General features: G+C 39.9%; 1 protein-coding gene across 8 annotated transcripts in view; it reads right to left on the reverse strand.

The window, feature by feature from the left end:
- The window catches only part of Tmem117 (transmembrane protein 117), a 530,788-nt gene that overhangs the window by 223,544 nt on the left and 294,907 nt on the right, over positions 1-12,337 (reverse strand). The window lies entirely within an intron of this gene.

Below are 12,337 nucleotides of genomic sequence, written 5' to 3' on the forward strand. Positions count from 1 at the left end.
GTATGTTGCTAAGAGGCCAAAGGACATTGTGAGTTTTAGCCAAGAAACTGGCTGCTTTTCTTTGGGGTCTTTTTTACCCTAACTGCTTAGCCAGTTCCTACCTCCAGTTCTTGTCACACCATCCTCTGAAGAGGTTACCTAAATTGCCAATAGGGAATAGGGACGCAGACCACTCTGAATTCTTCCATGTTGAACAGGGACACAGGGTGAGGCAACTGGAGTACCCCTTCAGTGGGTCTATCTAAAAGACTCCCAAGTTGCATAACTCTTATCTCTTGGGGGAAAGGAAAGTCCTTGACTGGTGAATAGGAGATGTGAAGGAGAAGTAAAGGCAAGAGTGATTAGCATTACAAGTTCTACACGGGGAACTAGAAAAAAGTCAGAACAGGGCAATTTTCAAATGTTCATATGAGAGTCCATTGGAATTTCTTGACAAGGGCTTCCAAAAGCATCCCTCTATTGGGTTCCTCCTCATTTTTCTTTTGTCTGCCAAGGCTGGACTCTAGAGTGATAGATTAGGGATTTGCTTTCAGGTTGGAGTGGTCAGAATCAGCGTCAGTTCCCTCTCAAAGGCTTCTAGATAGGGGGAGAAAACAAATTTATCCATCATTTTAGAACATTAGCTGGTTGTCTCCCTTAGCTACAGGTGGGCACTAGAGTATTGGGGACCAAGGTTTGAAGTCCTACATCTGAGTTAGGAACAAAATCATCAATGAGAAATAATTGTCTAAATAACTTCTTATATAGACTTAAGCCTAATGTCTGGGAAGTGTAATCAGAAAGGGGAACTCTTATCCACTGCTGGTGAGAGTACAAACTGGTGGAAATCGGTGTGGAGAGTCCTCCAAAAGCTACAAACAGATCTACCACACGATCCAGAGACAGCCCTATTGGACACATACCCAAAGGACTCTGTCTACTACAGACACCTGCTCGTCCATGTTCACTGCTGGTCTACTCACGATAGCCAGGGATGGAAACAACCTCAATGTTCATCAACTGATGAATGGATAATGAAAGTATAGTACAACTGTACAATGCAATATTATTCAGCTGTTAAGAAAAACAAAATTATGAAATTTGCAGGTAAATGGATAAAACTGGAAACATTCATCCTGAGTAAAGTAACCCAGACCCAGAAAGACAAACATTATATGTTCTTTTTCATAGCTGAATGCTAGCTTTGAATTCTTAGATATGCATGTTTCAGTTGGAAAATCCTTAGAGGTCAGTAAACCAGTAAGCTGTCATGAGGGAAGATGGATGCTTCATGGGAGGGGAGGGAGAATAGAGTGATAGAAAGGGGGGAAAGGAATAATGGTATAAGGAGGGTTAAATTGCGTGGGGAATGAGAAGGCAGGGCAGAGGAAACTAGTAAAGACCTTTTTAAAATAGTCTTTTGGAAACCTACCACTATAGACACTTGTTATGTTGTACATATACAACATAAAAAGAGATTAAAAGGAGTTATTCTATTAGAGGAGAATATTGTCCCTACCAGACACCATAAGTTATCAAAGAAAAAGCCCAGTGTTAGGAATGAACTGCCTCTTTTGAAGCTGTTGACCTGTGGTCCCATAGACCCTCAAATAATACTGACCAAATGTAGCTTTCATGTAGTCTTCCTTAGGGATGGGGGGTGCAGTTTAATAGTAGTTTGCTTAACTAACTGGCATGGGTGCCTAGCTTTGATCTCTAGCACCAAACGCGAAAGAAAAAATGAAAGGAAAGAAATGAGAGAGGTAGAGAAAGCAGCAAGCTCTTAACCACTTCTTATCCAAATAGTTCTCATTCACTCAAATACACTTGAAACCTGATGTAATTGCTTTTACAAGGCAATAATAACAAAACCCAAGTACCTGGTACTCCTGGCTATAAATTTCCCTTTGATGTTTATAGAACATTTAACTACAAATGCAACATACTCTATGAACATAAAAATCTTTAGTACTCTCAAAATCCTTGGGGCAAGTAACTGCTAAAGATAGATATTTGACATAAACAAAACACTTAGCACTTAAATACCCAGGAACTTCAATATCTACCTTGAATAATGATAGTGAATGTGAAACATTGACTCCCTTTTCAGTTCTAGAAATACCATACTTTGCACCACTTATATTTATCAAAGAGAACAAGAATAAACAGCTGAATTCTGTAATGTTGAACAAAGGTGTTTGGCTGTAGTGATGGTAGTGCCACTAGATACCCCAAAGATGCTTGCACTCAGTGATAAATTTAACTGACATGGTTGGAGGAAGAAAACACCACAAACATACGAATGCTACGGAGTAGTCAAGTCTGCCATGGAACTGTCCCAAGAAAATTAGATTGTGATTATAGCATCGTGGTTGGGAATAGTTGAAAATTCGGATTCATTTTGCAGGGTTCAAAGCAAATTTCTTTACTGAATACCTGTGCAACACTGAGTAGAGGTGGAACATTTACCCTCTCTTTCTCAGCGTCTGCGAACATTTAGGGTGACTGAGTGGGAATGAGCAGGCATGTAAGATCAGTGAAATAATGAAATGAACAGCAGTTATTAATGTTAGTTAAGAGTGTAACATTAAAAAGAAACTGTTTCTCTCGGAGTACTCTGAGAAATGGATTATTCATCTCCTTTCTTTGACCTTGTGTTTAACACCCCTTGTAAGCCAAATATGTCCAAATAGGTGTATACATCTAAAATAGCGTATGTGATATGGTATCTAATGCATTTGCATTTTATTATAAGCATAGCATGGTGTGTGTACTATATAGTTACATTAGTATGTGTTTAATACATATTTAGCTGTAAACTTTATTGTGTATATATATATATATGTATGCATGCATATATGTGTATACTTGTATGTAAATGTTATTTTGAACATATGCAACATGTAATTACATTAATATAAATATAAACACATAAGCACTACTTTAAATATTAAAGGACATGCTTGCAGTCTTTCCTGGCATACAAGGAGTGCTGGGGAAAGAGAAAAGTAAAAGGCTGACAAAATGAAAAGACGGTATATCCAGCTATTTCTAAAAGAACTACTAAAGAAGTTTCCTGTTTAACATTCTAATCTGAGCTAATATTAACAAGCAGACCTCATTTCATTACACTGTTGACCTCAGGGCGACAAATCAAATACCAGTGAATACTGGCATTTATGCAAACCATCAGTTAAATGATGGATAAATGGTTCTTTGATACAGAATATTATGTTGGGAAAATCATGAAGAATGTGTGGACAAAGGGGACACATGCCTGGAGGAAGTATAAACCAAGTAATAGAAAGGAACTCTAATGGAACCAACAGACTCCAAACCTGATTTGGGGCTGAAAAAGGAAAGAGTGACTATTCCCCACCTGGAGCGGTTAGGTCTTTCTGTAAGAAATGTCCTCAATGTAGCTCATATTTCATTATCTCTCATCCAACATCATTTCCTAAGTGCCTCTGGTGTACTCATAGTATAGCATATTCCATACATTTTTAATAAATGAATATAATTAAATACAATATACTGATTTCACGCTATGGAATTTTTGATATTTTTGAGGCATTGGTGCTGGAAAATTGACAGAAGCCATGATTTCTGCTTCTAGCGCTAAATATCTATATATTATATTATACTCTTTTTCACTCAGAAATCCTTTTTATGTGGCATACTCTATTGACACTTTTTAAAATCCAGGAGTACTAAAAGTTAAAGGACTCTTGACCCCCATTTGTGATGGTGTCTGACCAAAAGAGGTTAGACTCTTCTGTATTATTAATTATTTAGTGAGAACTTATTATTTTGAAGGAACATGAAACACAAAGCTAAAATATTTATAGAGACATTAAAATATTTATACATGCAAAGGCAAAATGACCACATCCAGTTCCCTCCGAACTTCCCAATGAATAAAAAGGAGATATAAGATAATTTCTCCCTCATACTCTTTGCTTCCATCCAACGATCAAACTGTCAATGGTTGAAGGGTTTGTTCTTGCAGCATTATTTTGTTGGAAAACGTAGGCACCACAGAACTTGCTGTCCTTGGGTTTGTCTGTGAGTGGTCCATGCTGGTGCTCTGATGGATCCTCTTCCCTTTCCATCCTTCAAGAGTATGGCAGGTACCTGGTGGCCCAGGCCAGAGGCCAACTCTCCTTGAGCCCTGTGAACAGGACTTTGCTTGCATTCCCCCTTTTTCCTTCAGGTCTCTTTCCCCTCCTTCCAAGTTCCCATGAAGAGCACTCAAAGGGCATTCCCATGAATCAATCATGTACCCCAATTTTCCTGAGGTATGCTTTTCCCTAGACAATCTCACCTAACAGAGAATCTTTATTGAAATTATGTGAATTATATAATCATATGTCAATCTTCCTTTCATATAAATTTTCTCAGCATAGATAGTCCAGAGGGGAGGCTGAAGCCATGAAGGAGCACCAACGCCCAGGTAAAGAGAGAAAGGAAAAAGTCTGATGAACGTTCAGTTCTTGGGTCCATCCACTCACTGGTTAAATATCTGCTTTACACACTTTCATTTGTCATAACCTTTGTTATAATTTATTTGAATTTATGAATTCCATCCTTCTATTTTTAACAGCTTAAATTATTTTCAATTATAAAATTTAGTAAAGTTGTTACTGCCACTTTATTTCAAGGACTAAATCAAATTCAATCGCGCTTTTTATTCTGTCATTTTGAAATATCAGTGGAAGAGAAATGATTAGAAAATTGGCATTGATCATAATATGAATTGTCAAGATCAGTTCCAGACATAATAATAAGGTACACTTGATGTTGCTTAATTTCCTGACTGTTGTTCATTGATAAATTTAGTATTTGTAGAATAGTCTAAAATACGGTAGTATGCACATACTAGAAAGTTTTTAACTAGATGAACTATTTTTAATTTGGTGAAATGAAAATAACACGTATATTCCTTCCTTCCCTCTTTCCTTAGTGTGGAATAAACATAGACAAAGAAAAACGATGTAGTTTAGATTTGAAGGTATACGTAATTATAATTTTTTATTTCATGCTCTCTATAATGAAATTGAAAAAAATACTTTATCTTCAAACACCACAGAGAGGTTTCCTCCCACTCTTCTGCTCTGTCATCAGCATGGACCAGAGATGGAAGCTCCCACGTCCCGAGCACTTCTGAAGCCTGCAGTGAGGTTTCTTCAGTTTCCTGTCTTGCTCAAATGACTGAAGAAACACATCTCAAACTGATTTCTTCCCACAGCTGGGAACAGGACCACGTACCTATCCACGGCAATGACCATTCAGGGAACACTGGGCAGAGTCTGTGAGGCTGTTTCTGCTTTAGACGAGGCAAGAGTTGCATTGCCTTTCTGGAAGGATTCCAGTGATAATCTGATACTTCTATTCAAGGCTATTTACAACTGTGTACCTTCACAGTAATGGAAAAAATCAGCACGAGAAAGAACAAGTGTGGCTGAAGTTCTGAGAGGACAGGAAGGGGGCAGTCGGTGCTGAGCCTCTGCAGCTGAAGCCTCCCTCCCTCCACCTCCCCAGAACTCCAGAATGGCCATTTGTAGTGACAAGTCAAAACACTGAACCAGGAAAAAAGAAATAGGCTTAGTGCTTGTGATTTATGTAGTCTTTCAATAGCGTTGCTTCAAGTCATCTAGCAGGGGATGACTTTGAACTTCTGATCTTCCTACTTCCAATTCCTGAATGCCGGAATTACAGGCATGTGCCAGCACATCTAGTTTCAATAAGTATTCTTTTAAAAGTATTTTTATTTATTTTTTGAAAATTTCATACTTGTATATGATGTGTCTTGATGAACCAAGGTTCGATTCCCAGTACCCACATGGCAGCACACAACTGTCTATAAGTCCAGTTCCAGGGGATCCAATGCCCTCTTCTGACCTCCACTAGCATTGCGTGACACAAGTGCACCCACCCACGTGCAGGCAATACACTCACATGTATAAAATAAAAATATTAAAAAAAATTTTTTACACCACTAATCCAAACAGTGCTGCACATATATGCATGGGTATGAGGTCATCCTCTGGAACATGGGAAGCCTTCCAATGGTCAGTCCCCCAAAGAAAAGTGACTCTCCTCCCCTAGAAGCTGTCTGCTGCCGGTGGCAGGACCTTGGGAGACCTCTCCATGCTACTTTTTAATTGTGTCAGTCTTGTGCAGGTAACCACAGCTGCTGTGAGTTCATATGTGCAGCAGCCATGTCTTATCCAGAGGACAGCATTCCATAGCACCTCTCAACCCCCTGGCTCGTCTATGCTTCCTGCTCCCTCTTCTACAAGGTTCCCTGGCCAAGGTAAATATTTCTTAGGCAACTCTTCTGCACCTGCATCCACACTGAGTGCTGGGATACAATTGTAAATGTAACTGGCATTACCAGCTCTGTTCAAGAAGCTTCCAGTCAAGGAAAGTAGTGTTCATATCTGCTGTTTAACTGACACAGCCTTTCGAAACTAACATATTGCAACATGAACATGAATTATGAAATATCTCTAAAGAAATAGAAAATATGTGGCAAAAAGAAGCCAATATTGTCATTCAAATAGTCAGATGCCTAATACAATATTTATACACACAGCAAGTACAGTTAAAATAGAAGAGTAAGGGGGCTGGAGAGATGGCTCAACAGTTAAGAACACTGTTTTTGCAGAAGACTGGGGTTCGAATCCCAGCACCCACATGGCCACTAACAACTGTCCGTAATTCCAGTTCCAGGGGATCCAACAGCCTCTTCTGTCCTCTGTGGGCATTGCACAACATGGGTGCGTTTACACACATACACATAAAATAAAAATAATTTTAAAAATTAAAAAAAAAACAGAAGAGTAAACTATCCCTAAAAACACAAATAATCCCTACTGGCTAGCTTTCATACCGCTGGACAGTTCTATGCATGCTACTGGGGAAGAAAAGTAATTAACGCTCTTACCCAGCTGTAAACCCCAAGAGCTACAAATAATGACTGTCCTGATAAGGTATGCCCACTGTTACATATGTGACATGAATGTTATAGGAGTAACCAAATGCTTTCTTGCTTGGAATTAAGGCCTGCTCCATAAGATGGAACTAATGCCTGGAACTGTTAACTGGGCCAAAAACAGATGGATAGGTTGGTTATGGGCCCCATGGAGGACCTAATGCTTTTATTCTGCTAAATAGACACAGTACTGATGCCATCTACATTCTTATCTTCATACCCATAGACTAGTACATATCTCATCAGAGAAACTTTTTTTGCAGTAGATGGTGATTAACACAAAGACCCACAACTACACAATGTGCAGAAAGTATGAGACTGTGAAGTATTCAGCTCTAAATGGAACATCGCACCCCTCCTCACGAGGTTCCAGAATAATCATGGAAGAAGGGATAGAAAGGTTGTAAAAGCCAGAGGTACCTGAAGCAAAACAGAGTATGATGGACATGACAGGTCCATTGCACACATGGGCTTGCAGCAGCTGTGGCTGCCTGCATAAGACCTACACAAGATCGAGTCAGTCCATATCCCAGCACGGAAGGGAGAGGGGCTCATGAAGTCCCAGCCCTAGCTGAGGAACATGGCAATTGATGTCTGCTGGGAGAGGGAGAGTCAGTTTTCCCCAGTGATGTGACCCATGACAGGCTACAGGAGATGGTCCCAGACCCATGTACACACCGGTAGCATTAAGAAGCCTCAGTGAGTTTTCAAAACAAGAGCACATGAAGCTGGGAGAAAAAGTGGTGAGGATAAGAGAGGAACTGGAGGAAAGGGAATGGGAGGTTGACTGAGTTAAAACATAAGTATCCATGAAATTCTCAAGCAATAAAAATGTATAGAAACAAAAAAAAATGTGTAGAAACAATAAAAGAGGTTGAGAAAACTCAAACTTTTGGTCTAAAATCTTACTCTCCCAGAGCCCCAAAAGAAGTCATTAAGCACATTTAAACATTTTATTTCTTGTAATAATCTAACTACAAAGGCTATAGCTTATTAACCCAAGGGCATTTCCACATGTAGGTGTTAAATAAGCATGCCCGGCTCTAATGAAATTTCCAACTTTCAAGAAAGCATTAAAATCAAACACAATTTTATACATCAATAACACAGTAAGCATCTGAAATAAGAGTACAGCTGGCTGGCAAATGACCAAGTCATTTCACGTACCTTTGACAGCGCTTCACAGAATTTTTGCCAATAGGGCCACATGTAAATGAAGGCCTACAGGTAACCGTGGGAACAAGAGGTCAAAGCTATACAACTCCTGTCTCAACCGGAGTAGATATGCATACTGGATGATTTTAGGATGGATGCATTAGGATTTCAGTGTTTAGCATTGCAACTGTCTTCGTAGAACACTGCCCACTGTCACCCTCTTTTGTACCTCCCTCCAAGAACCTCGAATGAACCCTCTCACTGTCAAGAATCATATTATTTACAGCTAGAGAGAAAAATCAAGGACAATAGGACACAGCATGGGTTGGCAAAGGAAACCGTTAACTACAGATAAACAAGGGTGTTTTCCCCTCTGGTATTAATTGAGGAGCAGTAAGAAGTGTCATGACAGACACGGCATCCTCAAATGCCTTAGACTTCAGTGGAGGCCGAGAGGGGATGGAAAGCCTGGAGCCATATGTTGGATTACTTAATGGTACACAGCAGACGTGTGCATGGAAAATGTTGCATGAGACAGTCAGGGTTTCTCCTTTACACATCAGTCTTAGGACAAACCTCTTCTTGGCTTCTAAACAATGGTGACAGTGCAGAACTGGGCTACAGTGCTCATCACTTTATGCATTGCTTTTATGCTGTATTTTTTGAAACATTTATTATTTTTTATTTTGTGTGTATGAGTATATGACAGCCTGCACGTATGTGCACCCATGTCAGGCAATGCCTGCAGAGGTCAGAAGAGGGCACAAGATCCCCCTGAAACTGGAGATGCTGATGGTTGTTAGCTACCAAGTGGGTGCTGGGAACTGAACCTAGGTCCTCTGCAAGAGCAGTCAGTGCTGTTTACCCACTGAACCATCTCTCAAGCTCCTTACCATATATTTTAAAATCTATTTAACAAAGAATGGCAGCTTTCACTTGGCTTTCTGTCCATTTGTCCTATACACAGGATCTACTGCAAAGCCAGGATATGTCAGGATTATACAGGATGTTGAGCCAATGACAGCTTCATGCTCACTAGTGAAAGGGCCAGAGATATTTGGCAGGCTGTTTGAGATCACCCTTGTCTTTGGATCACATCAGTCCTGACAGACCTTTTAAACCATGGAAAAGTTTAGAATACTTCCAAAATAGAAAAAGTCTCTACTTCAGAACTACATTAAGTCACTCTATGACTATTAATGTAAAAACTCGCCTGCTTTCCAGGATAGTCACCATCATCATTGATATTCATTTCATACCAAAGATTCTATGCACATGAAGGTCAAAGCTAACTGAGACTCCTCTCAAGAGGAAAAATATTATTTTTAAAGTATTATCAATGCACACACATGTAGACACATAAATATTTATATGGAAACTCACTGCCCAGTCAGTGAATAGATGTGGGAATTGAACGATGTGCTTTGGAAATCGTTCCTGTGTGACTGTGCTTGCAAAGCAGGAGCTTGTATTTACTTTGCCATTTCTATCTGAGTCTAGTAGGGGAAAGGTCAATGTTTCATATACCATAAGCAGAAAGAGACTTTGGGTTCTGTCCCAGGTCACATAGAGGGAAAGATGAGAGCCCATGGGATTCAAGACCGCATTGAGTGCTTAAACTTAAAATAGTTTTCTTCACTCCCAGTCTGGTTCCTTATCATTTGGGCATGGGTGGCAGAGAATTCTATACCTTGGGCATGGGTGGCAGAGAATTCTAATTTCTGAACCTTATATCTAGCTCCCTTTTGTATTTTATTAAGCTGATGCACCATGGAGTTGAAATCACAATCATAATTAATGTAGAATTCTCTCAAAAGAACTTTGCAAACTTTCCAAGTATATTTTCCAATTTGTGTATCTCTTGCTGAACAGATTTTCCTAATGGAAATGGAAATTTTGATAGTAGTGGCCTTGACTCAATGTGTAGTTTTTCTAATTACTATTTCCTGTGACTAAAAGTAAAATTTCTAAATTCAGTGTGTTTGTGTATATTTGTATGCTTGTGTGTGGGTTCATACATGTTTTGCATGCATATGTAGGCCAGAGGACAGCCTCCTGTGTTATCCTCAGAAATGCCACTGGTAGCTCACCAGTTAGGCTAGACTGCCTGACCAGTGAGGCCCTGGTGTCCTGTCTCCACCACTCCAGTGCTGGGATTGCAACCCTATACCACCAAGACTGGCATTTTTATGTGTGTTCTTGGGTTTAAATGCAGGTCCTCATGCTTGTAACACAAACATTTTACCCACTGACCTATCTCCCCAGTCCAAAATAAAATTTAAGTTCATATTTAAGAATCAATTAAATAGGATAAACCTATAATATCTTCTTCACTTTCCAACAGTCAACAGGATGGGAGGGGTTTCAAAAAAGACTGAATAAACCCTTTCATGGTTAAGGTCAGTGAGCTCTAAGAGACGGTCACACTATAAGGAATGTGCTCTTGGTTGGTTTTATTGTTTTGGGAATATGAGATGTCTTTCCACAAGTCTAGGATATGACCTCCTACACACCCCACCTCTCTGTGGTATATACCACTGTAGTTAAAGCCACATTGATCCAAAACCGTACTTACCACTTTTCCACGATAATCACAGCGGCACAGTTAGAACCGCTTCTTATTCCCTGCAAACACCTGTTGTAGGTAAGAAGCAGAGCTTTTAGTAGGAAAGGCAGGACTTCCCATGAAGATCACACCCTTGACAAGTTGTCTGGGAATCAGGTATCACTGTTACTTTGGTGGACCTCCTTATTGTCTACTGAATGGATGACCAGGGCTAATTAGCTGCATGGTGGAGGTGTCAATAAGGAGTTCCTTTCTTATGGGACCTAGAATCTATTATCAATATGCTCTGTTGATCTTAATTTACCAAATTCTTCCAAACAGAAGTTACTTTTTCAACAGATGAGGTTTCAATGTAATATGCATTGTCTGTGTGTTGTAGGTGATAGGGTTCAGATCCAGGCGACCCCAGACCCAGAAACCATAAGGCCCCTGGGAGGAACTGAGTCAGCCAACTCCCAGCCTCCTACAAACTGACAAAAGAAGCTCTGGGAACTGGTGACCCAACACAATGTGATCACCAGAGTATGCTCCACAGGCTGACAAACAGGGTTCCCAAGCCCTTAGCTGCAGTGGGTTCCTGGAACCCTTTAACTATTGAAAACATGTTTTACAGTAGATGTTTCCCTCGATAAGTTTCACCAGGTACAGACACCAAGCCCTCCCTGAGCAGCCCCCAAAACAGCAGAAAAATATTCTCTTTTTGTGCATTCTTTCCCTTTATAAGCTGCTCCTCTGCAGCCATTAGGCTGCTGGTTCTTCCTCACACCCGAGGTGAGGACCGGCCCCGCCAACCAATTAAACTCTCTCTTTGCCAGAGTTGTCTCTGTTTCTGTTTTGTGGGCGATCCCAACCCTTGCCACCTTTTTATCTAACAGTAGGTTTATAATAATAAAAACTAATAATCCACAAAAGAGACATAGAATTCTCTTCTCCCACCCCCACCCCCATAGTCCCTTTTCACTTTCCTGGCTTCTATGCTTAGTCCACGTTATATACACAAATACTCAAAGATTTGAAGCCAGAACCACAAATAAGAGAGAACGTGTGGCATTTGTCACCAACATCGATGGGGGGAAGTTCATAAGGCCCCACACCTAGATGAAGAAATACAGGCTAGTGAGGGAGAGAAAATCAGTTTTCTTCAGAGACAAATCCCCTGGTAGGTTGCCCAAGCCTAAGTGGTCAATCCTAAAGTTAAAAAACATGTGGGCAACACTAACTGGACTCAGTAGGTTACAGATAGATTAGATACAAGACATAGATAGATTAGATAGATAGATAGATAGATAGATAGATAGATAGATAGATAGATGATTGATAGATAGATAGATACATACATACATACATAATAGATAGATAATAGATAGATAGATGATAGATAGATAGATAGATAGATAGATAGATAGATAGACAGACAGATAGATACATAGATACATAGATGATAGATAGATGATACATAGATACATACATACATAGATACATAGATATAGACAGATAGATAAACAATTATAATTATAATATTATGGAAGTGGAAAGCTTTTGCAATGTGTTAAGAACTTTGGAGCAGGGAAGACTCTGAGACAAGAGATAGGCATGGGGCAGGTGAGCAGGAGTCTAACCCCCTGCCAGGATGTGGTTGC

This window comes from Nannospalax galili, unplaced genomic scaffold, assembly GCF_000622305.1.
Source record: "Nannospalax galili isolate Female #2095 unplaced genomic scaffold, S.galili_v1.0 scaffold232, whole genome shotgun sequence".
Classification (NCBI taxonomy): domain Eukaryota; kingdom Metazoa; phylum Chordata; class Mammalia; order Rodentia; family Spalacidae; genus Nannospalax; species Nannospalax galili.